A 17,369-nucleotide genomic window follows, 5' to 3' on the forward strand; every position below is an offset into this window, starting at 1 on the left:
CTGACTCTAAGAAGTCTCACTCTTCTTGCACTTAAGGCGGCATTGACCCTTTTTTGTTTAATTCCGATCTAATTTCAGTGTTTCATCGTCAATGTGTATGTCAAAGCAATACATTGAACCTGCAGTGGTGTATCGCAAACTAATACTGGTCTCACAGGGAGTGCTCAAAACACCGACTGTAAGAAGAGTCTCTATTCTTGTACTTATGGAGGCATTGTGCCTTTTGTATTTAATTCCCATGCGATTTCTGTGTTTCATCGTCGATATGAAGGTCCAAGGAATACATAGAACCTGCAGTGGTGTATCGGAAACTAATACTGGTCTCACAGGATAGGATCAAAGCACAGACTCTAAGAAGTCTCACTCTTCTTGCTCTTAAGGCGGCATTGAGCCTTTTTTATTTAATTCAGATCTAATTTCAGTGTTTCATCGTCAATGTGTATGTCAAAGGAATACATTGAACCTGCAGTGGTGTATCGCAAACTAATACTGGTCTCACAGGGAGTGCTCAAAACACCGACTGTAAGAAGAGTCTCTATTCTTGTACTTATGGATCCATTGTGCCTTTTGTATTTAATTCCGATGCGATTTCTGTGTTTCATCGTCAATGTGAAGGTCCAAGGAATACATTGAACCTGCAGTGGTGTATCGGAAAGTAATACTGGTCTCACAGGCAAGGATCAAAGCACTGACTCTAAGAAGTCTCACTCTTCTTGCACTTAAGGCGGCATTGAGCCTTTTTTGTTTAATTCCGATCTAATTTCAGTGTTTCATCGTCAATGTGTATGTCCAAGGAATACATTGAACCTGCAGTGGTGTATCGCAAACTAATACTGGTCTCACTGGGAGTGCTCAAAACACCGACTGTAAGAAGAGTCTCTATTCTTGTACTTATGGAGGCATTGTGCCTTTTGTATTTAATTCCGATGCGATTTCTGTGTTTCATCGTCAATGTGAAGGTCCAAGGAATACATTGAACCTGCAGTGGTGTATCGGAAACTAATACTGGTCTCACAGGAAAGGTTCAAATCACAGACTATAAGAAGTCTCACTCTTCTTGCACTTAAGGCGTCATTGTGCCTTTTGTATTTAATTGTGATTCGATTTCTGTGTTTTATCGTCAATGTGAAGTCCATGGAATACATTGAACCTGCAGTGGTGTATCGCAAACTAATACTGGTCTCACAGGGAGTGCTGAAAACAACGAGTGTAAGATGAGTCTCTATTCTTGTACTTATGGAGGCATTAAGCCTTTTGTATTTAATTCCGATGCGATTTCTGTGTTTCATCGTCAATGTGAAGGTACAAGGAATACATTGAAATTGCAGTGGTGTATCGGAAACTAATACTGGTCTCACAGGAAAGGATCAAAGCACAGACTATAAGAAGTCTCACTCTTCTTGCACTTAAGTCGGCATTGTGCCTTATGTATTTAATTCCGATGCGATTTCTGTGTTTCATCGTCAATATGAAGGGCCAAGGAATACATTGAAATTGCAGTGGTGTATCGGAAACTAATACTGGCCTCACAGGAAAGGATCAAAGCACAGACTATAAGAAGTCTCACCCTTCTTGCACTTAAGGCGGCATTGAGCCTTTTTTATTTAATTCCGATCTAATTTCAGTGTTTCATCGTCAATGTGTATGTCCAAGGAATACATTGAACCTGCAGTGGTGTATCGCAAACTAATACTGGTCTCACAGGGAGTGCTCAAAACACCGACTGTAAGAAGAGTCTCTATTCTTGTACTTATGGACGTATTGTGCCTTTTGTATGTAATTCCGATGCGATTTCTGTGTTTCATCGTCAATGTGAAGGTCCAAGGAATACATAGAACCTGCAGTGGTGTATCGGAAACTAATACTGGCCTCACAGGAAAGGATCAAAGCACCGACTCTAAAAAGTCTCACTCTTCTTGCACTTAAGGCGGCATTGTGCCTTTTGTATTTAATTCCGATGCGATTTCTGTGTTTCATCGTCAATGAGAAGGTCCAAGGAATACATTGAACCTGCAGTGGTGTATTGCAAACTAATACTGGTCTCACAGGGAGTGCTCAAAACACCGACTGTAAGAAGAGTCTCAATTTTTGTACTTATGGAGGCATTGTGCCTTTTGTATTTAATTCCGATGCGATTTCTGTGTTTCATCGTCAATGTGAAGGTCCAAGGAATACATTGAACCTGCAGTGGTGTATCGGAAACTAATACTGGTCTCACAGAAAAGGATCAAAGCACAGACTCTAAGAAGTCTCACCCTTCTTGCACTTAAGGCGGCATTGAGCCTTTTTTATTTAATTCAGATCTAATTTCAGTGTTTCATCGTCACTGTGTATGTCCAAGGAATACATTGAACCTGCAGTGGTGTATCGTAAACTTATACTGGTCTCACAGGGAGTGCTCAAATCACCGACTGCAAGAAGAGTCTCTATTCTTGGACTTATGGAGGCATTGTGCCTTTTGTATTTAATTCCGATGCGATTTCTGTGTTTCATCGTCAATGTGAGGTCCAAGGAAAACATTGAACCTGCAGGGGTGTATCGGAAACTAATACTGGTCTCACAGGAAAGGATCAAAGCACAGACTCTAAGAAGTCTCACTCTTCTTGCACTAAAGGCGGCATTGTGCCTTTTGTATTTAATTCCGATGTGATTTCTGTGTTTCAACGCTAATGAGCAGGTCCAAGGAAAACATTGAACTTGCAGTGGTGTATCGGAAACTAATACTGGTCTCACAGGAAAGGATCAAAGCACAGACTCTAAGAAGTCTCACTTTTCTTGCACTTAAGGCGGCATTGAGCCTTTTTATTTAATTCCGATCCAATTTCAGTGTTTCATCGTCAATGTGTATGTCCAAGGAATACATTGATCCTGCAGTGGTGTATCGCAAACTAGTACTGGTCTCACAGGGAGTGCTCAAAACACCAACTGCAAGTAGAGTCTCTATTCTTGTACTTATGGAGGCATTGTGCCTTTTGTATTTAATTCCGATGCGATTACTGTGTTTCATCTTCAAAGTGAAGGTCCAAGGAATACATTGAACCTGCAGTGGTGTATCTGAAACTAATACTGAACTCACAGGAAAGGATCAAAGCACAGACTCTAAGAAGACTCACTCTTCTTGCAATTAAGGCGGCATTGAGCCTTTTTTATTTAATTCCGATCAAATTTCAGTGTTTCATCGTCAATGTGTATGTCCAAGGAATACATTGAACCTGCAGTGGTGTATCGCAAACTAATACTGGTCTCACAGGGAGTGCTCAAAACACCGACTGTAAGAAGAGTCTCTATTCTTGTACTTATGGAGGCATTGTGCTTTTTGTATTTAATTCCGATGCGATTTCTGTGTTTCATCGTCAATGTGAAGGTCCAAGGAATACATAGAACCTGCAGTGGTGTATCGGAAACTAATACTGGTCTCACAGGAAAGGATCAATGCACAGACTCAAAGTAGTCTCACTCTTCTTGCACTTAAGGCGGCATTGTGCCTTTTGTATTTAATTCCGATGCGATTTCTGTGTTTCATCGTCAATGAGAAGGTACAAGGAATACATTGACCCTGCAGTGGTCTATCGGAAACTAAGACTGGTCTCACAGGAAAGGATCAAAGCACAGACTCTAAGAAGTCTCACTCTTCTTGCACTTAAGGCGGCATTGAGCTTTTTTAATTTAATTCCGATCTAATTTCAGTGTTTCATCGTCAATGTGTATGTTGAAGGAATACATTGAACCTGCAGTGGTGTATCGCAAACTAGTCATGGTCTCACAGGGAGTGCTCAAAACACCGACTGTAAGAAGAGTCTCTATTCTTGTACTTATGGAGGCATTGTGCCTTTTGTATTTAATTCCGATGCGATTTCTGTGTTTCATCGTCAATGTGAAGGTCCAAGGAATACATTGAACCTGCAGTGGTGTATCTGAAACTAATACTGAACTCACAGGAAAGGATCAAAGCACAGACTCTAAGAAGACTCACTCTTCTTGCAATTAAGGCGGCATTGAGCCTTTTTTATTTAATTCCGATCAAATTTCAGTGTTTCATCGTCAATGTGTATGTCCAAGGAATACATTGAACCTGCAGTGGTGTAACGCAAACTAGTACTGGTCTCACAGGGAGTGCTCAAAACACCGACTGTAAGAAGAGTCTCTATTCTTGTACTTATGGAGGCATTGTGCCTTTTGTATTTAATTCCGATGCGATTTCTGAGTTTCATCGTCAATGTGAAGGTCCAAACAATACATTGAACCTGCAGTGGTGTATCGGAAACTAATACTGGTCTCACAGGAAAGGATCAAAGCACAGACTCTAAGAAGTCTCACTCTTCTTGCACTTAAGGCGGCATTGAGCCTTTTTTATTTAATTCCGATCTAATTTCAGTGTTTCATCGTCGATGTGAATGTCCAAGGAATACATTGAACCTGCAGTGGTGTATCGCAAACTAATACTGGCCTCACAGGAAGTGCTCAAAACACCGACGGTAAGAAGAGTCTCTATTCTTCTACTTATGACGGCATTGTGCCTTTTGTATTTAATTCCCATGCGATTTCTGTGTTTCATCGTCAATGTGAAGGTCCAAGGAATACATTGAACCTGCAGTGGTGTATCGGAAACTAATACTGGTCTCACAGGAAAGGATTAAAGCACAGACTCTAAGAAGTCTCACTCTTCTTGCACTTAAGGCGGCATTGAGCCTTTTTTATTTAATTCCGATCTAATTTCAGTGTTTCATCGTCAATGTGTATGTCCAAGGAATACATTGAACCTACAGTGGTGTATCACAAACAAATACTGGTCTCACAGGGAGTGCTCAAAACACCGACTGTAAGAAGAGTATCTATTCTTGTACTTATGGAGGCATTGTTCCTTTTGTATTTAATTCCGATGCGATTTCTGTGTTTCATCGCCAATGTGAAGGTCCAAGGAATACATTGAACCTGCAGTGGTGTATCGGAAACTAATACTGGTCTCACAGGAAAGGATCAAAGCACAGACTCTAAGAAGTCTCACTCTTCTTGCACTTAAGGCGGCATTGAGCCTTTTTTATTTAATTCCGATATAATTTCAGTGTTTCATCGTCAATGTGTATGTCCAAGGAATACATTGAACCTGCAGTGGTGTATCGTAAACTAATACTGGTCTCCCAGGGAGTGCTCAAATCACCGACTGTAAGAAGAGTCTCTATTCTTGTACTTATGGAGGCATTGTGCCTTTTGTATTTAATTCCGATGCGATTTCTGTGTTCCATCGTCAATGTGAAGGTCCAAGGAATACTCAGAACCTGCAGTGGTGTATCGGAAACTGATACTGGTCTCACAGGGCGTGCTCAAAACACCGACTGTAAGAAGAGTCTCTATTCTTGTACTTATGGAGGCATTGTGCCTTTTGTATTTAATTCCGATGAGATTTCTGTGTTTCATCGTCAATGTGAAGGTCCAAGGAATACATAGAACCTGCAGTGGAGTATCGGGTACTAATACTGGTCTCACAGGAAAGGGTCAATGCACAGACTCTAAGAAGTCTCACTCTTCTTGCACTTATGCGGCATTGTGCCTTTTGTATTTAATTCCGATGCAATTTCTGTTTTTCATCGTCAATGTGAAGGTCCAAGGAATACATTGAACCTGCAGTGGTGTATCGGAAACTAATACTGGTCTCACAAGAAAGGATCAATGCACAGACTCTAAGAAGTCTCACTCTTCTTGCACTTAAGGCGGCATTGTGCCTTTTGTATTTAATTCCGATGCGATTTCTGTGTTTCATCGTCAATGAAAAGGTCCAAGGAATACATTGAACCTGCAGTGGTGTATCGTAAACTAATACTGGTCTCACAGGAAAGGATCAAAGCACAGACTCTAAAAAGTCTCACTCTTCGTGCACTTAAGATGGCATTGAGCCTTTTTTATTTAATTCCGATCTAATTTCAGTGTTTCATCGTCAATGTTTATGTCCAAGGAATACATTGAACCTGCAGTGGTGTATCGCAAACTAGTACTGGTCTCACAGGGAGTGCTCAAAACACCGACTGTAAGAAGAGTCTCTATTCTTGTACTTATGGAGGCATTGTGCCTTTTGTATTTAATTCCGATGCGATTTCTGAGTTTCATCGTCAATGTGAAGGTCCAAAGAATACATTGAACCTGCAGTGGTGTATCGGAAACTAATACTGGTCTCACAGGAAAGGATCAAAGCACAGACTCTAAGAAGTCTCACTCTTCTTGCACTTAAAGCGGCATTGAGCCTTTTTTTTTTAATTCCGATCTAATTTCAGTGTTTCATCGTCGATGTGAATGTCCAAGGAATACATTGAACCTGCAGTGGTGTATCGCAAACTAATACTGGCCTCACAGGAAGTGCTCAAAACACCGACGGTAAGAAGAGTCTCTATTCTTCTACTTATGGGGGCATTGTGCCTTTTGTATTTAATTCCGATGCGATTTCTGTGTTTCATCGTCAATGTGTAGGTCCAAGGAATACATTGAACCTGCAGTGGTGTATCGGAAACTAATACTGGTCTCACAGGAAAGGATTAAAGCACAGACTCTAAGAAGTCTCACTCTTCTTGCACTTAAGGCGGCATTGAGCCTTTTTTATTTAATTCCGATCTAATTTCAGTGTTTCATTGTCAATGAGTATGTCCAAGGAATACATTGAACCTACAGTGGTGTATCACAAACAAATACTGGTCTCACAGGGAGTGCTCAAAACACCGACTGTAAGAAGAGTATCTATTCTTGTACTTATGGAGGCATTGTTCCTTTTGTATTTAATTCCGATGCGATTTCTGTGTTTCATCGCCAATGTGAAGGTCCAAGGAATACATTGAACCTGCAGTGGTGTATCGGAAACTAATACTGGTCTCACAGGAAAGGATCAAAGCACAGACTCTAAGAAGTCTCACTCTTCTTGCACTTAAGGCGGCATTGAGCCTTTTTTATTTAATTTCGATCTAATTTCAGTGTATCATCGTCAATGTGTATGTCCAAGGAATACATTGAACCTGCAGTGGTCTATCGCAAACTAATACTGGTCTCACAGGGAGTGCTCAAAACACCGACTGTAAGAAGAGTATCTATTCTTGTACTTATGGAGGCATTGTTCCTTTTGTATTTAATTCCCATGCGATTTCTGTGTTTCATCGCCAATGTGAAGGTCCAAGGAATACATTGAACCTGCAGTGGTGTATCGGAAACTAATACTGGTCTCACAGGAAAGGATCAAAGCACAGACTCTAAGAAGTCTCACTCTTCTTGCACTTAAGGCGGCATTGAGCCTTTTTTATTTAATTCCGATATAATTTCAGTGTTTCATCGTCAATGTGTATGTCCAAGGAATACATTGAACCTGCAGTGGTGTATCGTAAACTAATACTGGTCTCCCAGGGAGTGCTCAAATCACCGACTGTAAGAAGAGTCTCTATTCTTGTACTTATGGAGGCATTGTGCCTTTTGTATTTAATTCCGATGCGATTTCTGTGTTCCATCGTCAATGTGAAGGTCCAAGGAATACTCAGAACCTGCAGTGGTGTATCGGAAACTGATACTGGTCTCACAGGGCGTGCTCAAAACACCGACTGTAAGAAGAGTCTCTATTCTTGTACTTATGGAGGCATTGTGCCTTTTGTATTTAATTCCGATGAGATTTCTGTGTTTCATCGTCAATGTGAAGGTCCAAGGAATACATAGAACCTGCAGTGGAGTATCGGGTACTAATACTGGTCTCACAGGAAAGGGTCAATGCACAGACTCTAAGAAGTCTCACTCTTCTTGCACTTATGCGGCATTGTGCCTTTTGTATTTAATTCCGATGGAATTTCTGTGTTTCATCGTCAATGTGAAGGTCCAAGGAATACATTGAACCTGCAGTGGTGTATCGGAAACTAATACTGGTCTCACAAGAAAGGATCAATGCACAGACTCTAAGAAGTCTCACTCTTCTTGCACTTAAGGCGGCATTGTGCCTTTTGTATTTAATTCCGATGCGATTTCTGTGTTTCATCGTCAATGAAAAGGTCCAAGGAATACATTGAACCTGCAGTGGTGTATCGGAAACTAATACTGGTCTCACAGGAAAGGATCAAAGCACAGACTCTAAGAAGTCTCACTCTTCGTGCACTTAAGATGGCATTGAGCCTTTTTTATTTAATTCCGATCTAATTTCAGTGTTTCATCGTCAATGTTTATGTCCAAGGAATACATTGAACCTGCAGTGGTGTATCGCAAACTAGTACTGGTCTCACAGGGAGTGCTCAAAACACCGACTGTAAGAAGAGTCTCTATTCTTGTACTTATGGAGGCATTGTGCCTTTTGTATTTAATTCCGATGCGATTTCTGAGTTTCATCGTCAATGTGAAGGTCCAAAGAATACATTGAACCTGCAGTGGTGTATCGGAAACTAATACTGGTCTCACAGGAAAGGATCAAAGCACAGACTCTAAGAAGTCTCACTCTTCTTGCACTTAAGGCGGCATTGAGCCTTTTTTATTTAATTCCGATCTAATTTCAGTGTTTCATCGTCGATGTGAATGTCCAAGGAATACATTGAACCTGCAGTGGTGTATCGCAAACTAATACTGGCCTCACAGGAAGTGCTCAAAACACCGACGGTAAGAAGAGTCTCTATTCTTCTACTTATGGCGGCATTGTGCCTTTTGTATTTAATTCCGATGCGATTTCTGTGTTTCATCGTCAATGTGAAGGTCCAAGGAATACATTGAACCTGCAGTGGTGTATCGGAAACTAATACTGGTCTCACAGGAAAGGATTAAAGCACAGACTCTAAGAAGTCTCACTCTTCTTGCACTTAAGGCGGCATTGAGCCTTTTTTATTTAATTCCGATCTAATTTCAGTGTTTCATCGTCAATGTGTATGTCCAAGGAATACATTGAACCTACAGTGGTGTATCACAAACAAATACTGGTCTCACAGGGAGTGCTCAAAACACCGACTGTAAGAAGAGTATCTATTCTTGTACTTATGGAGGCATTGTTCCTTTTGTATTTAATTCCGATGCGATTTCTGTGTTTCATCGCCAATGTGAAGGTCCAAGGAATACATTGAACCTGCAGTGGTGTATCGGAAACTAATACTGGTCTCACAGGAAAGGATCAAAGCACAGACTCTAAGAAGTCTCACTCTTCTTGCACTTAAGGCGGCATTGAGCCTTTTTTATTTAATTTCGATCTAATTTCAGTGTTTCATCGTCAATGTGTATGTCCAAGGAATACATTGAACCTGCAGTGGTCTATCGCAAACTAATACTGGTCTCACAGGGAGTGCTCAAAACACCGACTGTAAGAAGAGTCTCTATTCTTGTACTTATGGAGGCAATGTGCCTTTTGTATTTAATTCCTATGCGATTTCTGTGTTTCATTGTCAATGGGAAGGTCCAAGGAATACATTGAACCTGCAGTGGTGTATCGGAGACTAATACTGGTCTCACAGGAAAGGATCAAAGCACAGACTCTCAGAAGTCTCACTCTTCTTGCACTTAAGGCGGCATTGAGCCATTTTTATTTAATTCCGATCTAATTTCAGTGTTTCATCGTCAATGTGTATGTCCAAGGAATACATTGAACCTGCAGTGGTGTATCGAAAACTAATACTGGTCTCACAGGGAGTGCTCAAAACACCGACTGTAAGAAGTGTCTCTATTCTTGTACTTATGGAGGCATTGAGCCTTTTTTATTTAATTCCGATCTAATTTCAGTGTTTCATCGTCAATGTGTATGTCCAAGGATTACATTGAACCTGCAGTGGTGTATCGCAAACTAATACTGGTCTCACAGGGAGTGCTCAAACCACCGACTGTAAGAAGAGTCTCTATTCTTGTACTTAAGAGGCATTGTGCATTTTGTATTTAATTCCGATGCGATTTCTGTGTTTCATCGTCAATGTGAAGGTCCAAGGAATACATTGAACCTGCAGTGGTGTATCGGAAACTAATACTGGTCTCACAGGAAAGGATCAAAGCACAGACTCTAAGAAGTCTCACTCTTCTTGCACTTAAGACGGCATTTAGCCTTTGTTATTTAATTTCGATCTAATTTCAGTGTTTCATCGTCAATGTGTATGTCCAATGAATACATTGACCCTGCACTGGTGTATCGCAAACTAATACTGGTCTCACAGGGAGTGCTCAAAACACCGACTGTAAGAAGAGTCTCTATTCTTGTACTTATGGAGGCATTGTGCCTTTTGTATTTAATTCCGATGCGATTTCTGTGTTTCATCGTCATTGTGAAGGTCCAAGGAATACATTGAACCGGCAGTGGTGCATCGGAAACTAATACTGGTCTCACAGGAAAGGATCAAAGCACAGCCTCTAAGAGGTCTCACTCTTCTTGCACTTAAGGCGGCATTGAGCCTTTTTTATTTAATTCCGATCTAATTTCAGTGTTTCATCGTCAATGTGTATGTCCAAGGAATACATTGAACCTGCTGTGGTGTATCGCAAACTAATACTGGTCTCACAGGGAATGCTCAAAATACCGACTGTAAGAAGAGTCTCTATTCATGTACTTATGGAGGCATTGTGCCACTTGTATTTAATTCCGATGCGATTTCTGTGTTTCATCGTCAATGTGAAGGTCCGAGGAATAAATGGAACCTGCAGTGGTGTATCGGAAACTAATTTTGGTCTCACAGGAAAGGATCAAAGCACAGACTCTATGAAGTCTCACTCTTCTTGCACTTAAGGCGGCATTGAGCCTTTTTTATTTAATTCCGATCTAATTTCAGTGTTTCATCGTCAATGTGTATGTCCAAGGAATACATTGAACCTCCAGTGGTGTATCGCAAACTAATACTGGTCTCACAGGGAGTGCTCAAAACACCGACTGTAAGAAGAGTCTCTATTCTTGTACTTATGGAGGCATTGTGCCTATTGTATTTAATTCCGATGCGGTTTCTGTGCTTCATCGTCAATGTGAAGGTCCAAGGAATACATTGAACCTGCAGTGGTGTATCGGAAACTAATACTAGTCTCACAGGAAAGGATCAAAGCACAGACTGTAAGAAGTCTCACTCTTCTTGCACTTAAGGCGGCATTGAGCCTTTTTTATTTAATTCCGATCTAATTTCTGTGTTTCATCGTCAATGTGTATGTCCAAGGAATACATTGAACCTCCAGTGGTGTATCGCAAACTAATACTGGTCTCACAGGGAGTGCTCAAAACACCGACTGTAAGAAGAGTCTCTATTCTTGTACTTATGGCGTCATTGTGCCTTTTGTATTTAATTCCGATGCGATTTCTGTGTTTCATCGTCAATGTGAAGGTACAAGGAATACATTGAAACTGCAGTGGTGTATCGGAAACTAATACTGGTCTCACAGGAAAGGATCAAAGCACAGACTCTCAGAAGTCTCACTCTTCTTGCACTTAAGGCGGCATTGAGCCTTTTTTATTTAATTCCGATCTAATTTCAGTGTTTCATCGTCAATGTGTATGTCCAAGGAATACATTGAACCTGCAGTGGTGTATCGAAAACTAATACTGGTCTCACAGGGAGTGCTCAAAACACCGACTGTAAGAAGAGTCTCTATTCTTGTACTTATGGAGGCATTGAGCCTTTTTTATTTAATTCCGATCTAATTTTAGTGTTTCATCGTCAATGTGTATTTCCAAGGAATACATTGAACCTGCAGTGGTGTATCGCCAACTAATACTGGTCTCACAGGTTGTGCTCAAAACACCGACTGTAAGAAGAGTCTCTATTCTTGTACTTATGGAGGCATTGTGCCTTTTGTATTTAATTCCGATGCGATTTCTGTGTCTCATCGTCAATGTGAAGGTCCAAGGAATACATAGAACCTGCAGTGGTGTATCGGAAACTAATACTGGTCTCACAGGAAAGGATCAAAGCACAGACTCTAAGAAGTCTCACTCTTCTTGCTCTTAAGGCGGCATTGAGCCTTTTTTATTTAATTCCGATCTAATTTCAGTGTTTCATCGTCAATGTGTATGTCCAAGGATTACATTGAACCTGCAGTGGTGTATCGCAAACTAATACTGGTCTCACATTGAATGCTCAAAATACCGACTGTAGGAAGAGTCTCTATTCATGTACTTATGGAGGCATTGTGCCACTTGTATTTAATTCCGATGCGATTTCTGTGTTTCATCGACAATGTGAAGGTCCGAGGAATATATATAACCTGCAGTGGTGTATCTGAAACTAATACTGGTCTCACAGGAAAGGATCAAAGCACAGACTCTATGAAGTCTCACTCTTCTTGCGCTTAAGGCGGCATTGAGCCATTTTTATTTAATTCCGATCTAATTTCAGTGCTTCATCGTCAATGTGTATGTCCAACGAATACATTGAACCTGCAGTGGTGTATCGCAAACTAATACTGGTCTCACAGGGAGTGTTCAAAACACCGACTGTAAGAAGAGTCTCTATTCTTGTACTTAGGGAGGCATTGTGCCTTTTGTATTTAATTCCGATGCGATTTCTGTGTTTCATCGTCAATGTGAATGTCCAAGGAATACATTGAACCTGCAGTGGTGTATCGGAAACTAATACTGGTCTCACAGGAAAGGATCCAACACAGACTCTAAGAAGTCTCACTCTTCTTGCCCTTAAGGCGGCATTGAGCTTTTTTATTTAAATCCGATCTAATTTCAGTGTTTCATCGTCAATGTGTATGTAAAAGGAATACATTGAACCTGCAGTGGTGTATCGGAAACTAATACTGGTCTCATAGGAAAGGATCAAAGCACAGACTATAAGAAGTCTCACTCCTTTTGCACTTAAGGTGCATTGTGCCTTTTGTATTTAATTCCGATGCGATTTCTGTGTTTCATCGTCAATGTTTATGTCCAAGGAATACATTGAACCTGCAGTGGTGTATCGCAAACTAGTACTGGTCTCACAGGAAAGGATCAAAGCACAGACTCTAAGAAGTCTCACTCTTCGTGCACTTAAGATGGCATTGAGCCTTTTTTATTTAATTCCGATCTAATTTCAGTGTTTCATCGTCAATGTTTATGTCCAAGGAATACATTGAACCTGCAGTGGTGTATCGGAAACTAATACTGGTCTCACAGGAAAGGATCAAAGCACAGACTCTAAGAAGTCTCACTCTTCGTGCACTTAAGATGGCATTGAGCCTTTTTTATTTAATTCCGATCTAATTTCAGTGTTTCATCGTCAATGTTTATGTCCAAGGAATACATTGAACCTGCAGTGGTGTATCGCAAACTAGTACTGGTCTCACAGGGAGTGCTCAAAACACCGACTGTAAGAAGAGTCTCTATTCTTGTACTTATGGCGGCATTGTGCCTTTTGTATTTAATTCCGATGCGATTTCTGTGTTTCATCGTCAATGTGAAGGTCCAAGGAATACATTGAAACTGCAGTGGTGTATCGCCAACTAATACTGGTCTCACAGGTTGTGCTCAAAACACCGACTGTAAGAAGAGTCTCTAATTCTTGTACTTATGGAGGCACTGTGCCTTTTGTATTTAATTCCGATGCGATTTCTGTGTCTCATCGTCAATGTGAAGGTCCAAGGAATACATAGAACCTGCAGTGGTGTATCGGAAACTAATACTGGTCTCACAGGAAAGGATCAAAGCACAGACTCTAAGAAGTCTCACTCTTCTTGCTCTTAAGGCGGCATTGAGCCTTTTTTATTTAATTCCGATCTAATTTCAGTGTTTCATCGTCAATGTGTATGTCCAAGGATTACATTGAACCTGCAGTGGTGTATCGCAAACTAATACTGGTCTCACAGGGAGTGCTCAAACCACCGACTGTAAGAAGGGTCTCTATTCTTGTACTTAAGAGGCATTGTGCATTTTGTATTTAATTCCGATGCGATTTCTGTGTTTCATCGTCAATGTGAAGGTCCAAGCAATACATTGAACCTGCAGTGGTGTATCGGAAACTAATACTGGTCTCACAGGAAAGGATCAAAGCACAGACTCTAAGAAGTCTCACTCTTCTTGCACTTACGGCGGCATTGAGCCTTTTTTATTTAATTCCGATCTAATTTCAGTGTTTCATCGTCAACGTGTATGTCCAATGAATACATTGACCCTGCACTGGTGTATCGCAAACTAATACTGGTCTCACAGGGAGTGCTCAAAACACCGACTGGATGTAGAGTCTCTATTCTTGTACTTATGGAGGCATTGTGCCTTTTGTATTTAATTCCGATGCGATTTCTGTGTTTCCTCGTCATTGTGAAGGTCCAAGGAAAACATTGAACCGGCAGTGGTGTATCGGAAACTAATACTGGTCTCACAGGAAAGGATCAAAGCACAGCCTCTAAGAGGTCTCACTCTTCTTGCACTTAAGGCGGCATTGAGCCTTTTTTATTTAATTCCGATCTAATTTCAGTGTTTCATCGTCAATGTGTATGTCAAAGGAATACATTGAACCTGCTGTGGTGTATCGCAAACTAATACTGGTCTCACAGGGAATGCTCAAAATACCGACTGTAAGAAGAGTCTCTATTCATGTACTTATGGAGGCATTGTGCCACTTGTATTTAATTCCGATGCGATTTCTGTGTTTCATCGTCAATGTGATGGTCCGAGGAATACATAGAACCTGCAGTGGTGTATCTGAAACTAATACTGGTCTCACAGGAAAGGATCAAAGCACAGACTCTATGAAGTCTCACTCTTCTTGCGCTTAAGGCGGCATTGAGCCTTTTTTATTTAATTCCGATCTAATTTCAGTGTTTCATCGTCAATGTGTATGTCCAAGGAATACATTGAACCTGCAGTGGTGTATCGCAAACTAATACTGGTCTCACAGGGAGTGTTCAAAACACCGACTGTAAGAAGAGTCTCTATTCTTGTACTTAGGGAGGCATTGTGCCTTTTGTATTTAATTCCGATGCGATTTCTGTGTTTCATCGTCAATGAGAATGTCCAAGGAATACATTGAACCTGCAGTGGTGTATCGGAAACTAATACTGGTCTCACAGGAAAGGATCCAACACAGACTCTAAGAAGTCTCACTCTTCTTGCCCTTAAGGCGGCATTGAGCTTTTTTATTTAATTCCGATCTAATTTCAGTGTTTCATCGTCAATGTGTATGTAAAAGGAATACATTGAACCTGCAGTGGTGTATCGGAAACTAATACTGGTCTCATAGGAAAGGATCAAAGCACAGACTATAAGAAGTCTCACTCCTTTTGCACTTAAGGTGCATTGTGCCTTTTGTATTTAATTCCGATGCGATTTCTGTTTTTCATCGTCAATGTGAAGGTCCAAGGAATACATAGAACCTGCAGTGGTGTATCGGAAACTAATACTGGTCTCACAAGAAAGGATCAATGCACAGACTCTAAGAAGTCTCACTCTTCTTGCACTTAAGGCGGCATTGTGCCTTTTGTATTTAATTCCGATGCGATTTCTGTGTTTCATCGTCAATGAAAAGGTCCAAGGAATACATTGAACCTGCAGTGGTGTATCGGAAACTAATACTGGTCTCACAGGAAAGGATCAAAGCACAGACTCTAAGAAGTCTCACTCTTCGTGCACTTAAGATGGCATTGAGCCTTTTTTATTTAATTCCGATCTAATTTCAGTGTTTCATCGTCAATGTTTATGTCCAAGGAATACATTGAACCTGCAGTGGTAAATCGCAAACTAGTACTGGTCTCACAGGGAGTGCTCAAAACACCGACTGTAAGAAGAGTCTCTATCCTTGTACTTATGGAGGCATTGTGCCTTTTGTATTTAATTCCGATGCGATTTCTGTGTTTCATCGTCAATGTGAAGGTCCAAAGAATACATTGAACCTGCAGTGGTGTATCGGAAACTAATACTGGTCTCACAGGAAAGGATCAAAGCACAGACCATAAGAAGTCTCACTCTTCTTGCACTTAAGGCGGCATTGAGCCTTTTTTATTTAATTCCGATCTAATTTCAGTGTTTCATCGTCGATGTGAATGTCCAAGGAATACATTGAACCTGCAGTGGTGTATCGCAAACTAATACTGGCCTCACAGGAAGTGCTCAAAACACCGACTGTAAGAAGTGTCTCTATTCTTGTACTTATGGCGGCATTGTGCCTTTTGTATTTAATTCCGATGCGATTTCTGTGTTTCATCGTCAATGTGAAGGTCCAAGGAATACATTGAACCTGCAGTGGTGTATCGGAAACTAATACTGGTCTCACAGGAAAGGATCAAAGCACAGACTCTAAGAAGTCTCACTCTTCTTGCACTTAAGGCGGCATTGAGCCTTTTTTATTTAATTCCGATCTAATTTCAGTGTTTCATCGTCAACGTGTATGTCCAATGAATACATTGACCCTGCACTGGTGTATCGCAAACTAATACTGGTCTCACAGGGAGTGCTCAAAACACCGACTGGAAGTAGAGTCTCTATTCTTGTACTTATGGAGGCATTGTGCCTTTTGTATTTAATTCCGATGCGATTTCTGTGTTTCCTCGTCATTGTGAAGGTCCAAGGAATACATTGAACCGGCAGTGGTGTATCGGAAACTAATACTGGTCTCACAGGAAAGGATCAAAGCACAGCCTCTAAGAGGTCTCACTCTTCTTGCACTTAAGGCGGCATTGAGCCTTTTTTATTTAATTCCGATCTAATTTCAGTGTTTCTTCGTCAATGTGTATGTCCAAGGAATACATTGAACCTGCTGTGGTGTATCGCAAACTAATACTGGTCTCACAGGGAATGCTCAAAATACCGACTGTAAGAAGAGTCTCTATTCATGTACTTATGGAGGCATTGTGCCACTTGTATTTAATTCCGATGCGATTTCTGTGTTTCATCGTCAATGTGAAGGTCCGAGGAATACATAGAACCTGCAGTGGTGTATCTGAAACTAATACTGGTCTCACAGGAAAGGATCAAAGCACAGACTCTATGAAGTCTCACTCTTCTTGCGCTTAAGGCGGCATTGAGCCTTTTTTATTTAATTCCGATCTAATTTCAGTGTTTCATCGTCAATGTGTATGTCCAAGGAATACACTGAACCTGCAGTGGTGTATCGCAAACTAATACTGGTCTCACAGGGAGTGTTCAAAACAGCGACTGTAAGAAGAGTCTCTATTCTTGTACTTAGGGAGGCATTGTGCCTTTTGTATTTAATTCCGATGCGATTTCTGTGTTTCATCGCCAATGTGAAGGTCCAAGGAATACATTGAACCTGCAGTGGTGTATCGGAAACTAATACTGGTCTCACAGGAAAGGATCAAAGCACAGACTCTAAGAAGTCTCACTCTTCTTGCACTTAAGGCGGCATTGAGCCTTTTTTATTTAATTCCGATCTAATTTCAGTGTTTCATCGTCAACGTGTATGTCCAATGAATACATTGACCCTGCACTGGTGTATCGCAAACTAATACTGGTCTCACAGGGAGTGCTCAAAACACCGACTGGA

Source organism: Schistocerca serialis, chromosome 6 (assembly GCF_023864345.2).
Source record: "Schistocerca serialis cubense isolate TAMUIC-IGC-003099 chromosome 6, iqSchSeri2.2, whole genome shotgun sequence".
Lineage (NCBI taxonomy): Eukaryota > Metazoa > Arthropoda > Insecta > Orthoptera > Acrididae > Schistocerca > Schistocerca serialis.